General features: G+C 46.2%; 1 pseudogene; it reads left to right on the forward strand.

Annotated features, from left to right (window-relative positions):
• LOC135545396 (uncharacterized) overlaps positions 1-9,425 on the forward strand; it is a 47,461-nt pseudogene extending 38,036 nt beyond the window's left edge.
• Positions 9,426-24,179: the final 14,754 nt, after the last annotated feature.

Below are 24,179 nucleotides of genomic sequence, written 5' to 3' on the forward strand. Positions count from 1 at the left end.
TATAGCCTCCACATTGACTCTGTACTGGTACCTCCTGTATATAGTCTCCACATTGACTCTGTACCGTAACACCCTGTATATAGCCTCCACATTGACTCTGTACTGGTACCCCCTGTATATAGCCTCCACATTGACTCTGTACTGGTACCCCCTGTATATAGCCTCCACATTGACTCTGTACCGGTACCCCCTGTATATAGCCTCCACATTGACTCTGTACTGGTACCTCCTGTATATAGTCTCCACATTGACTCTGTACCGTAACACCCTGTATATAGCCTCCACATTGACTCTGTACTGGTACCCCTGTATATAGCCTCCACATTGACTCTGTACTGGTACCCCCTGTATATAGCCTCCACATTGACTCTGCACCGGTACCCCCTGTATATAGTCTCCACATTGACTCTGTACCGGTACCCCCTGTATATAGCCTCCACATTGACTCTGTACCGATACCCCCTGTATATAGCCTCCACATTGACTCTGTACTGGTACTCCCTGTATATAGCCTCCACATTGACTCTGTACCGGTACCCCCTGTATATAGCCTCCACATTGACTCTGTGCCGATACCCCCTGTATATAGCCTCCACATTGACTCTGTACCGATACCCCCTGTATATAGCCTCCACATTGACTCTGTACCGTTACTCCCTGTATATAGCCTCCACATTGACTCTGTACCGGTACCCCCTGTATATAGCCTCCACATTGACTCTGTACCGGTTAAGAAAAGGCTAAGCTTGAGAGCAGATGCATTATTTTCATTTTATTTGCGATTTTCAGAAATCGTTAACGTTACATTATGCTAATGAGCTTCAGGCTATAACTGTATACAGGGTTTTTTCATAGCCAAACGTGAACAAAACGGAGCGATTTGTCCTACACAAATAATATTTTTTGAAAAACTGCACATTTGCTATGTAACTGAGAGTCTCCTCATTGAAAACATCCGAAGCTCTTCAAAGTTAATGATTTTATTTATTTGGTTATATGGCTTTTGTGAAAATGTTGCGTGCTACATGCTACACAAAATGCTATGCTAGCTTTGCATACTCTTACACAAATTAGTCAATTTCTATGGTTCAAAAGCATATTTTGAAAATCTGAGATGACAGTGTTGTTAAGAAAAGGCTAAGCTTGAGAGCAAACGCATTATTTTAATTTTATTTGCGATTTTCAGAAATCGTTAACGTTGCGTTATGCTAATGAGCCTGAGGCTTTAGTCACGATCCCGGATCCGGGATGGGGAGTTTCAAGAAGTTAAGCCTAGCATTCAGCAGGCAACATTTTCACAAAAACAAGAAAAGCATTCAAATAAAATCATTTACCTTTGAAGAACTTCGGATGTTTTCAATGAGGAGACTCTCAGTTAGATAGCAAATGTTCAGTTTTTCCAAAAAGATTATTTGTGTAGGAGAAATCGCTCCGTTTTGTTCATCGCGTTTGGATAAGAAACCCGAAAATTCAGTAATTACAGCGCCAAACTTTTTTCCAAATTAAATCCATAATATCGACAGAAACATGGCAAACGTTGTTTAGAATCAATCCTCAAGGTGTTTTTCACATATCTATTCGATGATAAATCATTCGTGGCAGTTGCCTTTCTCCTCTGAACCTATTTGAAAAGTGGACGCAGCTGGAGATTGCGCAATAATTTCGACAGAGGACCCCAAGCGGACACCTGGTAAATGTAGTTTCTTATGGTCAATCTTCCAATGATATGCCTACAAATACGTCACAATGCTGCAGACACCTTGGGGAAACGACAGAAAGTGTTGGCTCATTCCTGGTGCATTCACAGCCATATAAGGAGACATTGGAACACAGCACATTCAAAATCTGGGGCATTTCCTGTATGAAATTTCATCTTGGTTTCGCCTGTAGCATTAGTTCTGGGGCACTCACAGACAATATCTTTGCAGTTTTGGAAACGTCAGTGTTTTCTTTCCAAAGTTGTCAATTATATGCATAGTCGAGCATCTTTTCGTGACAAAATATCTTGTTTAAAACGGGAATGTTTTTTTATCCAAAAACTATATCGAAGAAGTTATTGCAGGGAAACTTAAATCCGTTTACCTCATTTCTACCAGCATGTAAAATGTGCAACCAGAGGGGAAAGAAACTCTGGACCACCTGTACTCCACACACAGAGATGCGTACAGAGCTCTCCCTCAACCTTCCATTTGGCGAAACTGACCATAACTCTATCCTCCTGATTGATGCTTACAAGCAAGTACCAGTAGACTCGATCAATACGGAAGTGGTCAGATAACGCAGATGCTAAGCTACAGGACTGTTTTGATAGCACAGACTGGAACATGTTCCGGGACTATTCCAATGGCATTGAGTAGTACACCACATCCATCACTGGCTTCATCAATAAGTGCAGTGACCGTACGTACATACCTCAACCAGAAGCCATGGATTACAGGCAACATCCGCACTAATCTAAAGGGTAGATCTACCGCTTTCAAGGGGCGGGACTCTAACCCGGACGCTTATTTGAAACCCCGCTATTCCCTCCGATGAACCATCAAAGAGTTAAAGCGTCAATACATGATTAAGATCAAATAGTACTACTCTGACACTCGTCGGATGTGGCAGGGCTTGCAAACTATTACGTACTACAAAGGGAAGCACAGCCGGGTGAGCTGCCCAGTGACGCAAGCCTACCAGACGATCTAAATGACTTCTATGCGCACTTCGAGGCATGCAACACTGAAGCATGCATGAGAGCAACACCTGTTCCAGACGACTGTGTGATCACACTCTCCATAGCCAATGTGAGTAAGACCTTTAAACCACTCAACATTCATAAGGCCGCAGGGCCAGACGGATTACCAAGACGTGTACTCCGAGCATGCGCTGACCAACTGTTCAGAGGAAGGCCCTAAAAACTGCCAAAGACTCAAGCCACCCTAGTCATAGCCTGTTTTCTCTGCTACCGCACGGCAAGCAGTACCCGAGCAACACGTCTAGGTCCAAAAGGCGTCTTAACAGCTTCTACCCCCAAGCCATAAGACTCCCGAACAGCTAATCAAATGGCTACCCAGACTATTTCCATTGACCCCCCCCCCCTCATTTTTATGCTGCTGCTGCTGTCTGTTTATTGTCTGCTTATGCCCTGACTGTTTGTGGTATATGGTGACAGATTGTGGTAAATCGCGTCATTCTGTCATTGCACCACACTACCACTAGACCGCTGATCTATACGTAGTATAAACTGTGGCACAAATTGACTTATTTTCTCCTCAATTAATGGAGGTGTTTTCAGTCTGAGAGTCTCTCTTCTCTGGCACTAGAGTCCTGCATCAGGCAACAACAACACAATGAGCTGGCGGGATTTTTTAAAATAGGCAAGGTGGGCTTTTGGTTTCTCTATTTTTAGACAATACGAAACATCAACATCCAAACGTGTTTTTCCGTCACGAACTTTAAACAGGATAAAGCTTTGAGGCTGACATTTTGTTGATTTTAATACGACGGACAGATTTGTAATAATTTGTATATAGCCTCCACATTGACTCTGTACCGGTACCCCCTGTATATAGCCTCCACATTGACTCTGTACCAGTACCCCCTGTATATAGCCTCCACATTGACTCTGTACCAGTACCCCCTGTATATAGCCTCCACATTGACTCTGTACCAGTACCCCTTGTATATAGCCTCCACATTGACTCTGTACCGGTACCCCTTGTATATAGCCTCCACATTGACTCTGTACCGGTACCCCCTGTATATAGCCTCCACATTGGCTCTGTACCAGTACCCCCTGTATATAGCCTCCACATTGACTCTGTACCGGTACCCCCTGTATATAGCCTCCACATTGGCTCTGTACCGGTACCCCTTGTATATAGCCTCCACATTGACTCTGTACCAGTACCCCTTGTATATAGCCTCCACATTGACTCTGTACCGGTACCCCTTGTATATAGCCTCCACATTGACTCTGTACCGGTACCCCCTGTATATAGCCTCCACATTGACTCTGTACCAGTACCCCTTGTATATAGCCTCCACATTGACTTTGTACCGGTACCCCCTGTATATAGCCTCCACATTGGCTCTGTACCAGTACCCCTGTATATAGCCTCCACATTGACTCTGTACCGGTACCCCCTGTATATAGCCTCCACATGGACTCTGTACCGGTACCCCTTGTATATAGCCTCCACATTGACTCTGTACCGGTACCCCCTGTATATAGCCTCCACATGGACTCTGTACCGGTACCCCTTGTATATAGCCTCCACATTGACTCTGTACCGGTACCCCCTGTATATAGCCTCCACATTGACTCTGTACCGGTACCCCTTGTATATAGCCTCCACATGGACTCTGTACCGGTACCCCTTGTATATAGCCTCCACATTGACTCTGTACTGGTACCCCCTGTATATAGCCTCCACATTGACTCTGTACCAGTACCCTGTATATAGCCTCCACATTGACTCTGTACTGGTACCCCTGTATATAGCCTCCACATTGATTCTGTACCAGTACCCCCTGTATATAGCCTCCACATTGACTCTGTACCGGTACCCCCTGTATATAGCCTCCACATTGGCTCTGTACCAGTACCCCCTGTATATAGCCTCCACATTGACTCTGTACTGGTACCCCCTGTATATAGCCTCCACATTGACTCTGTACCAGTACCCCCTGTATATAGCCTCCACATTGGCTCTGTACCAGTACCCCCTGTATATAGCCTCCACATTGACTCTGTACCAGTACCCCCCTGTATATAGCCTCCACATTGACTCTGTACTGGTACCCCCTGTATATAGCCTCCACATTGACTCTGTACTGGTACCCCCTGTATATAGCCTCCACATTGACTCTGTACCAGTACCCCCTGTATATAGCCTCCACATTGGCTCTGTACCAGTACCCCTGTATATAGCCTCCACATTGACTCTGTACCAGTACCCCCTGTATATAGCCTCCACATTGGCTCTGTACCAGTACCCCCTGTATATAGCCTCCACATTGACTCTGTACTGGTACCCCTGTATATAGCCTCCACATTGACTCTGTACCAGTACCCCCTGTATATAGCCTCCACATTGACTCTGTACCAGTACCCCCTGTATATAGCCTCCACATTGGCTCTGTACCAGTACCCCCTGTATATAGCCTCCACATTGACTCTGTACCAGTACCCCCTGTATATAGCCTCCACATTGGCTCTGTACCAGTACCCCCTGTATATAGCCTCCACATTGACTCTGTACTGGTACCCCCTGTATATAGCCTCCACATGGACTCTGTACTGGTACCCCCTGTATATAGCCTCCACATTGACTCTGTACCGGTACTCCCTGTATATAGCCTCCACATTGACTCTGTACTGGTACCCCCTGTATATAACCTCCACATTGACTCTGTACCGGTACCCCCTGTATATAGCCTCCACATTGACTCTGTACTGGTACCCCCTGTATATAGCCTCCACATTGACTCTGTACCCGTACCCCCTGTATATAGCCTCCACATTGACTCTGTACCGGTACCCCCTGTATATAGCTTCCACATTGACTCTGTACCCGTACCCCCTTATATAGCCTCCACATTCACTCTGTACCTGTACTCCCTGTATATAGCCTCCACATTGACTCTGTACCAGTACCCCCTGTATATAGCCTCCACATTGACTCTGTACCAGTACCCCCTGTATATAGCCTCACATTGACTCTGTGCCGGTACCCCCTGTATATAGCTTCCACATTGACTCTGTACTAGTACCCCTTATATAGCCTCCACATTCACTCTGTACCTGTACTCCCTGTATATAGCCTCCACATTGACTCTGTACCAGTACCCCCTGTATATAGCCTCCACATTGACTCTGTACCAGTACCCCCTGTATATAGCCTCCACATTGACTCTGTACCGGTACCCCCTGTATATAGCTTCCACATTGACTCTGTACCAGTACCCCCTTATATAGCCTCCACATTCACTCTGTACCTGTACTCCCTGTATATAGCCTCCACATTGACTCTGTACCTGTACCCCCTATATATAGCCTCCACATTGACTCTGTACCTGTACTCCCTGTATATAGCCTCCACATTCACTCTGTACCTGTACTCCCTGTATATAGCCTCCACATTCACTCTGTACCTGTACTCCCTGTATATAGCCTCCACATTGACTCTGTACCTGTACTCCCTGTATATAGCCTCCACATTGACTCTGTACCAGTACCCCCTGTATATAGCCTCCACATTGACTCTGTACCGGTACCCCCTGTATATAGCCTCCACATTGACTCTGTACCGGTACCCCCTGTATATAGCCTCCACATTGACTCTGTACCTGTACTCCCTGTATATAGCCTCCACATTGACTCTGTACCGGTACCCCCTGTATATAGCCTCCACATTGACTCTGTACCGGTACCCCCTGTATATAGCCTCCACATTGACTCTGTACCGGTACCCCCTGTATATAGCCTCCACATTGACTCTGTACCTGTACCCCCTGTATATAGCCTCCACATTGACTCTGTACCAGTACCCCCTGTATATAGCCTCCACATTGACTCTGTACCTGTACTCCCTGTATATAGCCTCCACATTGACTCTGTACCTGTACTCACTGTATATAGCCTCCACATTGACTCTGTACCGGTACCCCCTGTATATAGCCTCCACATTGACTCTGTACCTGTACTCCCTGTATATAGCCTCCACATTCACTCTGTACCGGTACCCCCTGTATATAGCCTCCACATTGACTCTGTACCAGTACCCCCTGTATATAGCCTCCACATTGACTCTGTACCGGTACCCCCTGTATATAGCCTCCACATTGACTCTGTACCTGTACTCCCTGTATATAGCCTCCACATTCACTCTGTACCAGTACCCCCCTGTATATAGCCTCCACATTGACTTTGTACCGGTACCCCCTGTATATAGCCTCCACATTGACTCTGTACCGGTACCCCCTGTATATAGCCTCCACATTCACTCTGTACCTGTACCCCCTGTATATAGCCTCCACATTGACTCTGTACCGGTACCCCCTGTATATAGCCTCCACATTGACTCTGTACCGGTACCCCCTGTATATAGCCTCCACATTGACTCTGTACCTGTACTCCCTGTATATAGCCTCCACATTCACTCTGTACCGGTACCCCCTGTATATAGCCTCCACATTGACTCTGTACCAGTACCCCTGTATATAGCCTCCACATTGACTCTGTACCAGTACCCCTGTATATAGCCTCCACATTGACTCTGTACCGGTACCCCCTGTATATAGCTTCCACATTGACTCTGTACCAGTACCCCTTATATAGCCTCCACATTCACTCTGTACCTGTACTCCCTGTATATAGCCTCCACATTGACTCTGTACCTGTACCCCCTATATATAGCCTCCACATTGACTCTGTACCTGTACTCCCTGTATATAGCCTCCACATTCACTCTGTACCTGTACTCCCTGTATATAGCCTCCACATTCACTCTGTACCTGTACTCCCTGTATATAGCCTCCACATTGACTCTGTACCATAGCCTCCACATGGACTCTGTACTGGTACCCCCTGTATATATCCTCCACATGGACTCGGTACTGTACCCCCTGTATATAGTACCGCTACCCCCTGTATATAGCCTCCACATGGACTCTGTACTGGTACCCCTGTATATAGCCTCCACATTGACTCTGTACTGGTACCCCTGTATATAGCCTCCACATTGACTCTGTACTGGTACCCCCTGTATATAGCCTCCACATTGGCTCTGTACCAGTACCTCCTGTATATAGCCTCCACATTGACTCTGTACTGGTACCCCTGTATATGGCCTCCACATTGACTCTGTACTGGTACCCCTGTATATAGCCTCCACATTGGCTCTGTACCAGTACCCCCTGTATATAGCCTCCACATTGACTCTGTACTGGTACCCCTGTATATAGCCTCCACATTGACTCTGTACCGGTACCCCCTGTATATAGCCTCCACATGGACTCTGTACTGGTACCCCTGTATATATCCTCCACATGGACTCGGTACTGGTACCCCTGTATATAGTCTCCACATTGACTCTGTACCGCTACCCCCTGTATATAGCCTCCACATGGACTCTGTACTGGTACCCCTGTATATAGCCTCCACATTGACTCTGTACTGGTACCCCTGTATATAGCCTCCACATTGACTCTGTACTGGTACCCCTGTATATAGCCTCCACATTGGCTCTGTACCAGTACCTCCTGTATATAGCCTCCACATTGACTCTGTACTGGTACCCCTGTATATGGCCTCCACATTGACTCTGTACTGGTACCCCTGTATATAGCCTCCACATTGGCTCTGTACCAGTACCCCTGTATATAGCCTCCACATTGACTCTGTACTGGTACCCCCTGTATATAGCCTCCACATTGACTCTGTACCGGTACCCCCTGTATATAGCCTCCACATGGACTCTGTACTGGTACCCCTGTATATAGCCTCCACATTGACTCTGTACCAGTACCCCCTGTATATAGCCTCCACATTGACTCTGTACCGGTACCCCCTGTATATAGCCTCCACATTGACTCTGTACCGGTACTCCCTGTATATAGCCTCCACATTGACTCTGTACCGGTACCCCTGTATATAGCCTCCACATTGACTCTGTACCGGTACCCCCTGTATATAGCCTCCACATTGACTCTGTACCGGTACCCCTGTATATAGCCTCCACATTGACTCTGTACCAGTACCCCTGTATTTAGCCTCCACATTGACTCTGTACCTGTACTCCCTGTATATTGCTATTGTTGACTTGTTACCCCTTTTTTCTCTCCAATTTCGTGATATCCAATTGGTAGTTAGTCTTTCCCAATACAATTTGATTTGATTTTGATACTTCGTTGGACTGTTAAACCCATGTTATCCTGTATCTTGGGTCTTTCCTAGGAGTTCTCAGAGGAAGACTACCTGGCCATAGTGAACGGCTGGAGAGACAAACTAAAACGCTGCAACACTGGGGACCAACGCTGGGGTCTATTCCACGCAACAAGGAACTGAGAGAGATGGAGAGAGGAGAGAAGTATCCCTTCAGGAGGGAGGGTTCAGTGCCTGGTCCCAGCTGCTACCAGATCAACTAGAGGTGCTTACTAGACATCAGTACCCTCTCGTCTGAGATTATCTTGTGGCACGTACAGATTGTGAAGTATTTGAAAAATGGTCGTTATCCAGGTACCAGTCTAACTGGTGTCTTCGGTTTGAAAGTTGAAAATGATATTTTTCCCAAAGTAAATTTTATTAGACATTTTAACTTTGTGTAAATTTGATCCGACTATTTTTTTGTTATCAAATGTGAATGTGAATCATTTCCCAGTCTGTACTATCAACATACCATAGTTTGGTAACTTTTACAAATAAAACGTTGAAAACACTCTGTTGCCTTGGCTTGAATTAGTTTCTGTCTGTCCTTGTTGCTGCCTCATTGTACTGTCTTCATGGCAAAAATACTTCTGTATTTACTTGTATTTACTAGGTCTCCCACTGGGCGGAAGTAAAAGAGGTAGGCTAAGATTCAAATCTAATATGCAGTATATTTAATAGCAGGATTCTATTGTGAATTATTAAGCCTGTTACGTTACATTGTGTTCCCAACTTCTAAAGGTATCACCATTATCACTATGTCACCATTTTCACCATGGTCACCATTATCACTATGTCACCATTATCACCATGGTCACCATTATCACTATGTCACCATTATCACCATGGTCATCATTATCACCACGGTCACCATTATCACCATGGTCATCATTATCACCACGGTCACAATAATCACAATGGTCACCATTATCACCATGGTCACCATGGTCACCATCATCGCTATGTCACCATTATCACCATGGTCACCATCATCACCATTGTCACCGTTATCACCATGGTCACCATCATCACCATTGTCACCGTTATCACCATGGTCACCATCATCACCATTGTCACCGTTATCACCACGGTCACCATCATCACCATTGTCACCGTTATCACCATGGTCACCATCATCACCATTGTCACCGTTATCACCACGGTCACCATCATCACCATTGTCACCGTTATCACCATGGTCACCATCATCACCATTGTCACCGTTATCACCACGGTCACCATCATCACCATTGTCACCGTTATCACCATGGTCACCATTATCACCATGGCCACCATTATCACCATGGTCACCATTATCACCATGTTCACCATTATCACCATGGTCACCATCATCACCATTGTCACCGTTATCACCATGGGTCACCACGTCACCATCATCACCATTGTCACGTTATCACCACGGTCACCATCATCACCATTGTCACCGTTATCACCACGGTCACCATCATCACCATTGTCACCGTTATCACCATGGTCATCATTATCACCATCATTATCACCATTGTCACCGTTATCACCACGGTCACCATCATCACCATTGTCACCGTTATCACCATGGTCATCATTATCACCATGGTCACCATTATGACCATGGTCATCATTATCACCATTGTCACCGTTATCACCATGGTCATCATTATCACCATTGTCACCGTTATCACCATGGTCACCATCATCACCATTGTCACCATTATCACCATGGTCACCATCATCACCATTGTCACCGTTATCACCATGGTCACCATTATCACCATGGCAACCATTATCACCATGGTCACCATTATCACCATGTTCACCATTATCACCATGGTCACCATCATCACCATTGTCACCGTTATCACCATGGTCACCATTATCACCACGGTCACCATCATCACCATTGTCACCGTTATCACCACGGTCACCATCATCACCATTGTCACCGTTATCACCACGGTCACCATCATCACCATTGTCACCGTTATCACCACGGTCACCATCATCACCATTGTCACCGTTATCACCACGGTCACCATCATCACCATTGTCACCGTTATCACCATGGTCATCATTATCACCATGGTCACCATTATGACCATGTCCACCATTGAAAAAGTCTTGAAAACTTGATTGCTGACATGCAACACATTTTGGGACTAACATAAGGCTCCTTAACAGCTCCTTCCCCCAAGCCATAAGACTGCTGTTTTTACACGTATCTATTCATAGTCACTTTACCCCTACCTACATGCACAAATGACCTCAACGAACATGCACCCCCTGCACATTGACTTGATACCAGTACCCCCTGTATATAACCTCCTCATTGTTATTTTATTGGGTTACTTTTTATTACATTTTTTACTTAAGTTTATTTAGTAAATATTTTCTCAACTCTATTTCTTGAACTGCGTTGTTGGTTGAGGGCTTGTAAGTCAGCATTTCACAGTGAGACCTACCCCGGCGCATGTGGCAAATTAAAATGTGACTTGATTTGTATCAACAATTGATGAATGAAACAAATACCAAAAGACAGTTAATTGAGTGGAGTTCTCCTTTAACTGGGGAAAATAACCTACCCAACCCTGCCTATGAAGTACACTACCTCTGACCAGAGTCCTATAGGGAATAGGATCCCTCTGACCAGAGTCCTATAGGGAATAGAATCCCTCTGACCAGAGTCCTATAGGGAATAGGATCCCTCTGACCAGAGGCCTATAGGGAATAGAATCCCTCTGACCAGAGGCCTATAGGGAATAGGAATCCCTCTGACCAGAGGCCTATAGGGAATAGGATCCTCTGACCAGAGTCCTATAGGGAATAGGATCCCTCTGACCAGAGTCCTATAGGGAATAGGATCCCTCTGACCAGAGTCCTATAGGGAATAGGATCCCTCTGACCAGAGTCCTATAGGGAATAGGATCCCTCTGACCAGAGTCCTATAGGGAATAGGATCCCTCTGACCAGAGTCCTATAGGGAATAGGATCCCTCTGACCAGAGTCCTATAGGGAATAGGATCCCTCTGACCAGAGTCCTATAGGGAATAGGATCCCTCTGACCAGAGTCCTATAGGGAATAGGATCCCTCTGACCAGAGTCCTATAGGGAATAGGATCTATCTGACCAGAGTCCTATAGGGAATATAGGAATAGGATCCCTCTGACCAGAGTCCTATAGGGAATAGGATCCCTCTGACCAGAGTCCTATAGGGAATAGGATCCCTCTGACCAGAGTCCTATAGGGAATAGGATCCCTCTGACCAGAGTCCTATAGGGAAGGGAATAGGATGACCAGAGTCCTATAGGGAATAGGATCCCTCTGACCAGAGTCCTATAGGGAATAGGAGACCAGAGCCTATAGGGAATAGAATCCCTCTGACCAGAGTCCTATAGGGAATAGGATCCCTCTGACCAGAGGCCTATAGGGAATAGAATCCCTCTGACCAGAGTCCTATAGGGAATAGGATCCCTCTGACCAGAGTCCTATAGGGAATAGAATCCCTCTGACCAGAGGCCTATAGGGAATAGGATCCCTCTGACCAGAGTCCTATAGGGAATAGGATCCCTCTGACCAGAGTCCTATAGGGAATAGGATCCCTCTGACCAGAGTCCTATAGGGAATAGGATCCCTCTGACCAGAGTACAGACATTTATGTTAAATGACATAGCAGAACTTGAGACTTGAACTTTGTAGTATTTAATCTCAGTTCAGAAACCAAAAGACTTGTGGGTCCTGCTGCTGGTCTTCCCGGTGAGGAGGATTCTTCTTATGGATTTTGTTTGATGGTAAGAGCTTTGTCATTTGCTTGGTTCTTGTTCTTCCTCCGAGATCTGTGTTGAAGCTAGTGAAACATGTATCTTACCGTGTATATTTGTTCTGCTGTATTATTGACTGTATGTTTTGTTTATTCCATGTGTAACTCTGTGTTGTTGTTTGTGTCGCACTGCTTTGCTTTATCTTGGCCAGGTCGCAGTTGTAAATGAGAACTTGTTCTCAACTAGCCTACCTGGTTAAATAAAGGTGAAATAAATAAAATATATATATTTTAAACTGTACATGATCAATGGCTGATGTAAACATGTTAGTCCTGAACTAACAAACATCCTCAATGGAGAATCTCTATATGCTTCATGTGGGTCTGGGAAACAGCCACAAATCATATTCAAAGTGTATTGTTCACAGAATGGAGACACTGTAAAAAAAAAATGTTTTTAAAAATTAAAAAAGTGTATCTCGACAACTATAAAAGTGTACCTCACCTTTTGACCTTTGAACTTGTGTCTCTCTTGTTCCAGAGACCATTACAGAGAAACTGGCAAAATGACCTCCGGTTCCTTCTTCCTAGAAGAGGATTTCCTCTGTCCCGTGTGTTTTGATATCTTCAGGGATCCCGTAGTTCTCCCTTGCAGCCACAGTGCCTGTAAGACCTGCATGGAGGAATACTGGAAGCATAAAGACGACCTGGAGCATAAAGACGACCGGGAGCATAAAGACGACCGGGAGCATATAGACGACCGGGAGCATATAGACGACCGGGAGCATATAGACGACCGGGAGCATAAAGACGACCGGGAGCATATAGACGACCGGGAGCATAAAGACGACCGGGAGCATAAAGACGACCGGGAGCATAAAGACGACCGGGAGCATATAGACGACCGGGAGCATAAAGACGACCTGGAGCATAAAGACGACCGGGAGCATATAGACGACCGGGAGCATAAAGACGACCGGGAGCATATAGACGACCGGGAGCATAAAGACGACCGGGAGCATAAAGACGACCGGGAGCATAAAGACGACCGGGAGCATATAGACGACCGGAAGCATAAAGACGACCGGGAGCATAAAGACGACCGGGAGCATAAAGACGACCGGGAGCATATAGACGACCGGGAGCATAAAGACGACCGGGAGCATAAAGACGACCGGGAGCATAAAGAATATCAGGAGTGTCCAGTCTGCAGGAAGAGATCCTCCATGCCTTTCCCAGCGGTCAGCCTCACTCTGAAGAGGCTGTGTGAGAGATTCCTACAGGTGGGAGATCTAACTATGACAATTCATGAGTCTACCTTTAAATTACAAAGGATTGAGTTGCTTTGACTTATTAAAATCAATATCGAGAAGACTAGGATGGTAAAGGAGAAGACTAGGATGGTAAAGGAGAAGACTAGGATGGTAAAGGAGAAGACTAGGATGGTAAAGGAGAAGACTAGGATGGTAAAGGAGAAGACTAGGATGGTAAAGGAGAAGACTAGGATGGTAAAGGAGAAGACTAGGATGGTAAAGGAGAAGACTAGGATGGTAAAGGAGAAGACTAGGATGGTAAAGGAGAAGACTAGGATGGTAAAGGAGAAGACTAGGATGGTAAAGGAGAAGACTAGGATGGTAAAGAGAAGACTAGGATAAAGGAGAAGACTAGGATTAAAGAGAAGACTAAGATGGTAAAGGAGAAGACTAGGATGGTAAAGGAGAAGACTAGGATGGTAAAGGAGAAGACAAGGATGGTAAAGGAGAAGACAAGGATGGTAAAGGAGAAGACTAGGATGGTAAAGGAGAAGACTGGATGGTAAAGGAGAAGACTAGGATGGTCTTCTAAAGGAGAAGACTAGGATGGTAAAGGAGAAGACTAGGATGGTAAAGGAGAAGACTAGGATGGTAAAGGAGAAGTCTAGGATGGTAAAGGAGAAGACTAGGATGGTAAAGGAGTAGACAAGGATGGTAAAGGAGTAGACTAGGATGGTAAAGGAGAAGACTAGGATGGTAAAGGAGAAGACAAGGATGGTAAAGGAGAAGAATTATTAGACAGTACAATAACACACTGTCATTATTAGACAGTACAATAACACACCCAAGGATGGGCTTGAGAGAGTCATTATTAGACAGTACAATAACACACTGTCATTATTAGACAGTACAATAACACACTGTCATTATTAGACAGTACAATAACACACTGTCATTATTAGACAGTACAATAACACACTGTCATTATTAGACAGTACTCCCAACACACTGTCATTATTAGACAGTACCTAAAATGTCATTCCAGACAGTACAATAACACACTGTCATTATTAGACAGTGCCTGATCACACAGCTGGTCTCAGTAGTCATTATGGACAGTACCAAACACCTGTCATTATTAGACAGTTAACACACTGTCATTATTAGAAGAAGATAACACACTGTCATTATTAGACAGGAAATAACACACTGTCATTATTAGACAGTTGAATAACACACTGTCATTATTAGACAGTACAATAACACACTGTCATTATTAGACAGTACATAACACACTGTCATTACTAGACAGTACAATAACACACTGTCATTATTAGACAGTACAATAACACACTGTCATTATTAGACAGTACAATAACACACTGTCATTATTAGACAGTACAATAACACACTGTCATTATTAGACAGTACAATAACACACTGTCATTATTAGACAGTACAATAACACACTGTCATTGGTAGACAGATATGGCCCCATCCAGACGTGCTGGTAACACACTGTCATTATTAGACAGTCCAATAACACACTGTCATTATTAGACAGTACAATAACACACTGTCATTATTAGACAGTCCCATCCACACTGTCATTATTAGACAGTACAATAACACACTGTCATTATTAGACAGTCCCAACACACTGTCATTATTAGATATGGTACAATAACACACTGTCATTATTAGACAGTACAATAACACACTGTCATTATTAGACAGTACAATAACAGACTGTCTGGTTTCCCGATATGGTCCCATCCAGACGTTCTGTACAATAAACATGGTCCCATCCAGACCTGTTGGTGTAACCCGATATGGTCCCATCCAGACGTGCTGGTGTACCCCGATATGGTCCCATCCAGATGTGCTGGTGTACCCCGATATGGTCCCATCCAGACGTGCTGGTGTACCCCGATATGGTCCCATCCAGATGTGCTGGTGTACCCCGATATGGTCCCATCCAGACGTGCTGGTGTACCCCGATATGGTCCCATCCAGACCTGCTGGTGTACCCCGATATGGTCCCATCCAGACCTGCTGGTGTACCCCGATATGGTCCCATCCAGACCTGCTGGTGTACCCCGATATGGTCCCAACCAGACCTGCTGGTGTACCCCGAGGAGAAATGAGAAGAGATGGAGACGCCGGCTCCTGACACCTCAGAGAGGTTCAACCTCTATGAAGGAATCCTGGGCTCTGAGGGCTTCGATTCGGGGACACACACCTGGGACGTGGAAGTCAGGAATGAATATCTCCAGAGATACGACCACAGCTGTGACTGGGCCCTGGGGGTGGGGGAGGAGTCTGTGTCCAGGAAGGACGTGATAGAGAAGGGAGTGTCTCCAGGAAGGACGTGATAGAGAAGGGAGGCTGGAGGTTAGAACAACATGGAGGAGGCTGTGTCCAGGAAGGACGTGATAGAGAAGGGAGTCTGTCTCCAGGAAGGACGTGATAGAGAAGGGAGTCTGTCTCCAGGAAGGACGTGATAGAGAAGGGAGTCTGTCTCCAGGAAGGACGTGATAGAGAAGGGAGTCTGTCTCCAGGAAGGACGTGATAGAGAAGGGAGGCTGGAGGTTAGAACAACATGGAGGAGGCTGTGTCCAGGAAGGCCATGATAGAGAAGGGAGGCTGGAGGTTAGAACAACATGGAGGAGGCTGTGTCCAGGAAGGACGTGATAGAGAAGGGAGTCTGTCTCCAGGAAGGACGTGATAGAGAAGGGAGTCTGTCTCCAGGAAGGACGTGATAGAGAAGGGAGTCTGTCTCCAGGAAGGACGTGATAGAGAAGGGAGTGTCTCCAGGAAGGACGTGATAGAGAAGGGAGGCTGGAGGTTAGAACAACATGGAGGAGGCTGTGTCCAGGAAGGACGTGATAGAGAAGGGAGTGTCTCCAGGAAGGACGTGATAGAGAAGGGAGGCTGGAGGTTAGAACAACATGGAGGAGGCTGTGTCCAGGAAGGAAGTGATAGAGAAGGGAGGCTGGAGGTTAGAACAACATGGAGGAGGCTGTGTCCAGGAAGGACGTGATAGAGAAGGGAGTCTGTCTCCAGGAAGGACGTGATAGAGAAGGGAGTCTGTCTCCAGGAAGGACGTGATAGAGAAGGGAGTCTGTCTCCAGGAAGGACGTGATAGAGAAGGGAGTCTGTCTCCAGGAAGGACGTGATAGAGAAGGGAGTCTGTCCAGGAAGGACGTGATAGAGAAGGGAGTCTGTCTCCAGGAAGGACGTGATAGAGAAGGGAGTCTGTCTCCAGGAAGGACGTGATAGAGAAGGGAGGCTGGAGGTTAGAACAACATGGAGGAGGCTGTGTCCAGGAAGGACGTGATAGAGAAGGGAGGCTGGAGGTTAGAACAACATGGAGGAGTTTACACCGTACGCTCTGTCCCCGAACCTCCCACCACCCTCTCATTGAAGCTGAGCCCGGAGCCCCTGAAGACCAGAGTGACATTGGACTGGGACGGAGGAACGCTGACCTTCTCTGATCCGCATTACCAGGATCATCTCGTTCACACACATCTTCACAGAGGAAGTCTTTCCGTATCTGAGCAATGGGTGTACAACCTTTACTTTGAGGATTGTACCAGTGAAGGTCCATGCTGCAGCTGAACAGCCCAGTCAGAGCGGAGACCACGTCGGTATTACACCTTTACCAGATTAAAATGTCATTCAAAAATATCATTGTTCATTTTGGAGAGTTTCATGCAAACCCACTTTTACCACAGAATGTAAGTGAACAAAACTATTGATTGTTAAAGATTCCTGGACTCTTTATTTTATCCTGATACACCTGAACCAAAAATAAAAACACTATGGTAAAACCCTCTCTATTTCTCTCCCCCTCTCTATTTCTCCCTCTCTATTTCTCTCCCTCTCTATTTCTCTCTCCCCTCTCTATTTCTCTCTCCCCTCTATTTCTCTCTCCCTCTCTATTTCTCCCCCCTCTCTATTTCTCCCCCCTCTCTATTTCTCTCCCCTCTCTATTTCTCTCTCCCCTCTCTATTTCTCCCCTCTCTATTTCTCCCCCTCTCTATTTCTCTCCCTCTCTATTTCTCTCCCTCTCTATTTCTCTCTCCCCTCTCTATTTCTCCCCTCTCTATTTCTCTCCCCCTCTCTATTTCTCTCCCCTCTCTATTTCTCCCCCCTCTCTATTTCTCTCCCCCCTCTATTTCTCCCCCCTCTCTATTTCTCTATTTCCCCCCTCTCTATTTCTCCCCTCTCTATTTCTCTCCCTCTCTATTTCTCCCCTCTATTCTCTCTCTCCCTCTCTCTCCCTTCTCTCTCCCTCTCTATTTCTCTCCCCTCTCTATTTCTCTCTCCCTCTCTATCTCTCTCCCCTCTCTATTTCTCCCCCTCTCTATTTCTCTCTCCCTCTCTATTTCTCTCTCCCTCTCTATTTCTCTCTCCCCTCTCTATTTCTCTCTCCCCTCTCTATTTCTCTCTCCCCTCTCTATTTCTCTCTCCCCTCTATTTCTCTCTCCCCTCTCTATTTCTCTCTCCCTCTCTATTTCTCTCTCCCTCTCTCTATTTCTCTCTCCCCTCTCTATTTCTCCCCTCTCTATTTCCCTCTCTATTTTCTCTCTCCCCTCTCTATCTCTCTCCCCTCTCTATCTCTCTCCCCTCTCTATTTCTCTCTCCCCTCTCTATTTCTCTCTCCCCTCTCTATTTCTCTCCCCCCTCTCTATTTCTCTCCCCCCTCCGTTCATCTTAAATTATTCTATTTTTCAACAAAAGTCCTCACCTCACACACATGGTTACGGGCTTAGAAAAAGAAGACACCTGTACCATGTCAGATATAGAGTTGAAATGTATTACATTTTGAGTTTGCATCTCAATATTACACTTTATTTTCATCACAGAAGACTGAAATTGAACAAAACCGTTGACATAGAAACTCCACATTTTCTGCAGGTTTTTTAAAATAACGTTTCACATAACATCTCACTCATGAGGCCACGAGGTCATTTGACTGCAGGAAATGGGCGTGGCCTTTTGTATAACTTAACCTTCATTTAACTGGGCAAGTCAGTTAGGAACAAATTCTTACTTACAATGACAGCCTCCTCCGGCCAAACCCACACGACGCTTGGCTAATTGTGCGCCGCCCTACGGAACTCCCAATCACGGCCGGATGTGATACAGCCTGGATTCGAACCGGGTACTGCAGTGACGCCTCTAGCACTGAGAGACCACTGCGCCACTCGGGAGACCAAGTGTTTGTGAAGCCTTCCTGTTTGTGTCATTCAGACGATCCCTTTACTGGTCGTCGTGCCTTGGGAGAACAGGAGCACTGATGCTGTTCTTTTAACAAAGTATGAGAAATAGGAATGATTGTAAATGTAGTGTTTTTGGGTGTTGGCGCCAATATTCTACCTAGACCGGCTCACCTTCTTCCTGGTTACGCCCTCCGTGACTGTTGCAACACCTTATTATGGTCTTTTGAGTATTTGAATGAAACGTATCAACCCGAGCGATATTTAGTCTGTGAGAAATCTGCTATTTCTCTCAGTTGGAGTCTGTCTTGTAGGAGAGTTGTACACAGCTCCTTGGAGCTAGAGATATATGGAGATTTATGATGCTGGAAAATTGTAAATAAAATGTTGCATCCTGCTATTGTTGTCTGACTCCAGATGTAAAGAACCTGTGTTATGTTTAGCTTCGTCCCTGTTACGCTTTTCTTCCGATGAAGGAGAGGCGGACCAAAATGCAGCGTGGTAATTTTGAACGATGAAACACGAACAATACAAAACAAGAAACGTAAAACACAAAAACCGAAACAGCCTATTTTTTTTTTTTTTATAAAAAATAATTTATTATCTTCAATACCATTCATTCTTTACAACTCAGAATTTTCATACATACTCAAAAGATGGTATTTTAATTAAAGTAATTTAACTAAACATAAACCCCAAACAAAACCTCAGGGGAGCATCTTCCCTCCCAGTCACCCTACAAACTACCTTTCCCTATCTCCCCGTCCCTAATCTATCCCCTTACAAATCTAAATGACACCCAGCCCTAAACCCCCCTTCCACCTCTCCCGAGCAGCATACTGCCCCCACTTCCTCTCCTCCCTCTTCATCCTCCCCCTCTTCATCTCCTTCCACTCTCCTTACTATCCCGTCCACCCCCCAATCTCTCCCTGTCTTCACCATGTTCTGCCTGGCTTCCCACAGCCCCCGTTTAAAGAGACTCATGAGAAGCCAGAGCAGAAACCTGTCCCTATCCGTCCCTCTCGCTCTCCCTACACCTCTCTCTAACCTGGCCCACGTCAATACAAAATCCCCCTTTACCAAACCTAACAACACCCGTGCCCTAGCCCATACTACTCCGGCAAAGGCACAGTCCCAAAAGACATGGCGCACAGTAGGTTCCATCTAATAGAGCGGCCCTCTACCCCGCACGTCTGATCCTCATGGACGACGTAGGGAAGGGCTGTGCGCAACCGGTCTGCTAAAACCTTTGCAAGTAGCTTGTAATCTACACACAGCATGGTCAACGGCCGCCAGTTACCAAGGTCTGTTACTTCCCCCTTCTTATATAAAAGTGACAGCACACCAACAGCCATTGATCCCCCCGGGACCCTCGTCTCAAGGATGGCCTTCAAGACTTCGAGGACCACTGGTCCAAGTATACCCCAAAACTTGAGATAAAACTCAGCCGGCAGATCATCCATCCCAGGCACCTTCCCTTTGCCCATCCTCCTAAGAGCGCTCTCAACCTCTTCTAGTGAGATCTGGGCCTCCATCACTTCTCTAATGTCCTCCGGCAACCGCCTGGACAAGTGTTCTAAAAACACATTTCCCTGCTCTACATCTATTTCCCTTTCCTTAAATAAACCTTGGAAATGATCAGTTGTCACCCTGACCATATCCTCTGGTTCTCTAACTATACTACCATTTTCTTCCCTAACGCCATGCATTACCTTCCTACTCTGTCTGGCCCTAACCGACTTAAAGAACATAGCAGAACAAGTCTCATTATGTTCTAGAAAGCCACTATGCGCACGCTCCAGGAAAGCTCGAGCCTTCCTCTCCTGCAACTCCCTGAGCTGCGCCTTTAGGGTTGCGGATCTCTCCCAGTCAAACGACCCGCCGAGGTTGCCAGCCTCGTATTCGAGTTCAATTAACCTTTGGATATGATCCACCTCCCTCCTCTCCTCCCTTTTTTTCCTCTTGCAATACCCTATTATAAAAGCCCTAATCCTCACCTTAACTAATTCCCACCACTCTAACACCCCCTCGCACATGGACCGGAGGCCTTCAAGCCTCCTAAAGAAACCATAAAACCCATCAACAAAAGCCTGCTCCTCCAGCACATCCCGATCTAACTTCCAGTACCATCCTACCAAAGAGGCAGACTGGCGACCCCACCTGCAGGAGCACCCCGTCGTGATCCGAAAAGAAAACAGGCAACAGCCGCCCAGACAACTTACCCAAAGACCTGGGTACAAAAATATAGTCGAGCCTCCGCTCAACCCCCCTGGAGTTGCGCCATGTAGGACCAGCCATTTTCGGAGTAGTGTGCAGACCACCATCTACCAGACCATGGAAAGCCATTAGCCCGGCAATGGCACCTGCACTGCTATCCCCCCCTATTCCTAAATCTGTATTAAAATCCCCCCCTATCACTAATTTCCTATTTGTGACACACAGGGGCGTCAGACAGTCCACCATCTCCCTCCTGTCTGCCACCACCTGTGGCCCATACACCACCACTAATCTAAATTTACACTCCCTTATCGTGACATCCACCACTATAACCCTCCCCTGCATTACCACAAAAGAATCCTCCACTTTTACCTCCCTGTGCCCACACAAAATCCCTACCCCCGATGAGTGCACCCCCCCAATACCCCAAACCGACTCCCCCTTGTCCCACTCCCTCTTAAATCTACTAACATCCCCTCCATCCCTCAGGTGAACCTCCTGTAAAAAACAAAAATCAAACCCCACACCCTCCAAATAACTAAAAGCCGCCCTCCTCTTAACAGAATCCCTTAAACCCCTTACATTTAAACTAACAAAAGTAAAATTAGACCCCATGAAAAAAATAAAAACATGTAATACACTCAAATTCTAAACACAGACAGAAAAAAAACAAAATCAGGAGACTCACCCGATGCTCCCCTGCTCCATATCTACCGGTGAGAACACCATCCGTACTCCCGACATCCCCCCCTCTTCCTCCATCTCACCAACCCAGGATGCAGGAATAGTGTTTGGCTCCGGGGTGCCCTGCACCCTGGGTCTACCCCCACAATCCTCCCCCTCCCCAGTGCTGCAGCTGGATTGGAAAAAAATCAGGGAGGCTGAGTCCCCAAACAAATCTCTTCCACCAGGGCACTTTCCCCCCAGTCCACTTGCTCTTCCACCGTCTCCTTCTCCAACACTCCTCCCTCGCTTTCTTCTCTCTCATGCTCCTCCACTCGGTTGCCTTCTTCCGCCACTTTTGCTGTTTCTTCTACTCCCGTGCCTTCCGTTTCCTTCTCTCTTCCATCCGCCGCTTCTTGCTCCTCCTCCTTCCTTGCGGCCTTCCCTTCTGGACCTGTACTCTGGTCATGAGGCGTGCTTCCTTCCCCTCCTCTTCTTCCCCCATCCCCCGCTCCTGCTCCGCCCCCAGCCGCAGATGCATATGACCTCTGACGAGCCGGGCACCCTCGCCACAGGTGTGCTGACGAGCCACACCCGTGGCACGCCTTAGGCTTGTCACAATCCCTCGCCTCGTGATCCTCAGATCCACAAAATCTGCATTTTCTCATGCTGCACGAGGCGAAAATGTGTCCGTAGGCCATACAGCGCCTGCAAAATGGGGGCTGACGTGCATAAAACAACGTCCCCCTGTCAGCCCCTAGGGAGAACATAGCAGGAGGATGGAGGTAGCCACCATGTCCCTTTGGGTCCTCCCTGAGGAGGGCCTGGAAGCCTCTCCTCCCATTCCAAAACCCAAGGGAGTCTTTGAGGTGCCTAGCTGAGGAGACGTTATCCATGTATCTCCCCAGAAAGGCCCTCACCTCTTCGTCTTTAACATATGGGTTGTAAATGTTGACAGTTACAACCCTAAAGTTGTTCTTCGCCAGGCTTGTTATTTCGTAGTGGCACATCGGCCTCTCACCTCCCACTGCTCTTGCCCTTCTCAGGATATCATCGTGTTTCTCCTCTGTATGTAGCGCCACGTCGTATGCTCCCTCCAACGAGTTGCCTTGGAAACAAAACACGTCCTTCACCGTCAGCTTTAGAATCCCCATCAATATAATCCTTCCAAAAGATTCCCGTCCTAAAGGCTCCAACTCCTTTTCCTTCCAAGCAAACCGAATCGTGTTGGCCAACCCAATCCCAGGGACCGACCGTGTTGATGTATTTAGCACCATCTTCGCAAGGAGATGTTCTCTTCTCTTCCAAAACAAGGAAAAAATTTAGTGCAACAAACACAGAGACAGGAACAACCATCTCCAAAGAATATGGCTGCCTAAATAGTTCCCATTCAGAACGATAAACATCATTGAGAGGGATTAGAAAGCCCCATATACCACAAATCCAATACCTACAAAAAAACACAGACTAAACACACCACAAAATAAACCCATGTACCCTGGCCTGACCAAAATAATTTAAGAAGTGCGTGACAGCATCCTGCTATTGTTGTCTGACTCCAGTCCATGATGTAAAGAACCTGTGTTATGTTTAGCTTAGTCCCGAGGGCCTCACCTGGCATATATACAAGGTGGTGTAGAATGGCTAGAGGAAAAGGGTTTGGTACCCCCCCCCCCACGTTAAATATATTGTACCGTATTTTAGGGTATTATGAGATGATAGTCAAGCACGGTCAAATGCATTATAATGCATTATAACTGCGTCCCAATGCATTATAGACCTCTATAGCTGTTAAAGTAAAGGTTTTTCTAAGCAACAAGATCTGTTTCAAAAAGGGTAATTCTGTATTATGTAATCTAATCCCTCCTGATGTGTTCTGATCTCACCTTCAGCTTCAGGTAAAATTGGTCCTCAGCTGGATACTCATAGTTTAACAGCTCCTCTTATTTTTTATTTTTTGAAACTCACCTTTATTTAACCAGGTAGGCCAGTTGAGGGCGCCCAGTTAATGCAACTTTTGAACCTTATAATTAGGGTGCTATTAGGGACTCAGAAGCTGTAGGTGATCACATGGGCTTTGACTATTCATTCAAAACACTAATCTAACTTATTTGATCAAAGAATACTGGTACAATATATTTAGAAACTTGACT

This window comes from Oncorhynchus masou, chromosome 9 (genome assembly GCF_036934945.1).
Source record: "Oncorhynchus masou masou isolate Uvic2021 chromosome 9, UVic_Omas_1.1, whole genome shotgun sequence".
NCBI classification, from domain to species: domain Eukaryota; kingdom Metazoa; phylum Chordata; class Actinopteri; order Salmoniformes; family Salmonidae; genus Oncorhynchus; species Oncorhynchus masou.